Here is a 2,060-nt window from a genome sequence, read left to right as displayed (position 1 = left end):
CGTATGACCGCCATCATTTTCCACGCCAGGCGAGTTTTACGAAGTGTCAGTGCCTTCCCAGAGCCGCGCGGCCAGTGGGTGAGAAGATGGCCCTCTAGCCACAGGTCAAGCACCTTGTCCTGTTTCGCTGGCCTTCACGGAGGCCCGTGGTGCCTCCCTGCACCACCTGAACCCGATAGCAAGGCCATGGGGCTGTTGCTCGCCCCAGGGGCTCCTCTTGGCCTGAGAGTTCCACGCTCAGCTGCAGGGGAGTTGCCAGTCCCTGGTCTCTGCCTTTTCCTTGGAGAAGCCTCTGTCCAATTGTGTGGTCATAGCAGAGACAGCGAGAGTCTGACAGGCTGGGGAGCCCAGGAAGAGGAAGGCGAGGACCAAACTCTGGGCAGATCCCAGCCTCCTCCCCTAGTCCCCTCGGGAAGGGGAGGCCCAGCAGAGAACACAGGGGCCGGGGGGCCTGGAACGTGCTGAGACCCAGCGCAGGACACTCCCAGCTCAAGAGGCCTCAGCAGGGGAGCCTTCCTGGGGCGTGAGAAGCCAGCAGCCCCTCCCCTCCTTTCCATTCTCATCTAAATGGTCCTCTCTCTGTCCCTGCCCCAGACCGCAGAGGAAGGAAAGCAGGCGCCATGAGGAAGCAACATGGAGCCTAGAATCTTTCTAGATGGTTCATTATGAGGCTCTGGAAGTGCTGTGTGTGGAAATTATGAAATTATGAAATTACTTGACGTTATCTGCAGACTAGCCAGGGCCCCAGGCAGGCAGAGCGGGGTGGAACCCTGGCCAGGGCCCCTGTGTCAGCTCAGAGCTGGCTGTGGGTGGACCTGCGTCCCAACTGCTATGGAAATTCTACTTTACTGGGAGTTTTTGTTGAAGTTTGGTCCTAACTTTTGGCCTCTTGAGAGTGATGATCTCATAAACAGGACTGTTGTGATGGACAGCAGGGCCTCCGCCTGCACCTTCCCTGGCAACCACTCCCCTGCACAGGGCATGTGGCTGCTCCCCGGTCCCCAGGCAGCTGGCGACCCTGGCCAGGCCCATCAGTGACCCCAAGGGGCTGGGAGGGGCATGGGACCTGAGAGGACTCCCTGGTGTCTTCTGGAACTCCTGGGTGATCAAAGGCTCAGGGCTGCCTTTCTTAACACGTTGAGGTCAGCCTCAGGTTGCCGCCGCACAACAGAAAGCAAAGCCAGAGGAGGACGTTGAGATGAGAGTAATGCCCTGTGGGCCGTCCCCTCATCCCCACCCACACCTCACGCGGTCCCTGAAGCTACAGCCCTGGGGTGAAAATCCTTCCTCCTTCCCTTTCAGAAGCTTTCATGAACATTTCCTGGGCTCACCCAATGCTGAGGCAAACAAGCCCCTCTCCCAGCTCCCTGCCGTGTGTCCTCCTGCAAGCCCCTCCCCTCACGCACCTCGGGGTCCCAGGACCACCCCAGCTCAAGATCAACGTAAAGACTGAAGGAGACGGGAGGGAGGGCCTGGCACCCGCCAAGCTGGCTTGAATCCAGCAGCAATTCCCTGCTCAGAAGGGCTCTTGGGGCCATGCAAACCCAGACAGGGACTCGGGCCATCGCTTGCATCCCACACCCCAACACGAAGCACCTCCAAAGCGATGGGCCCAGGGGATGGCTGAGATTCAGTCCTAAGGCTCTGACGGTCCTCGCCCCCTCCCCAGGTTCCTCCCATTTCAGCCAGGAGGCCAAAGGCCAGGCCAGGAGCCAGTCCAAAGGTTGGGGTCAGAGTGGAAAGTTTAGGGACAAGCTCCTTTCTGTGAGCCCAGGCACGTGACAACCGCACCTGCCAGACTGAGCACACACGATCACATGGTCCCACCCAGTACCCCCTTCCTAGCAACACTCAGGGCTTTACAATGGCAACAAAAACTGCCGACACGCTAACCCAGGATGCAGGTGGAACACACAGATGACCAACTACACGAGGTAGAGCTGACTCACACCCTCCCGTGAACACCCACACAGACAGAGCTGACTCACACCCACACAGAGCTAACTCACACCCTCCCGTGAACACCCACACAGAGCTGACTCACACCCTCCTGTGAACAC

This window comes from Piliocolobus tephrosceles, chromosome 7 (assembly GCF_002776525.5).
Source record: "Piliocolobus tephrosceles isolate RC106 chromosome 7, ASM277652v3, whole genome shotgun sequence".
NCBI classification, from domain to species: Eukaryota; Metazoa; Chordata; class Mammalia; order Primates; family Cercopithecidae; genus Piliocolobus; species Piliocolobus tephrosceles.
The sequence above is the reverse complement of the archived record's forward strand: the minus strand, read 5'-3'. Positions refer to the sequence as shown.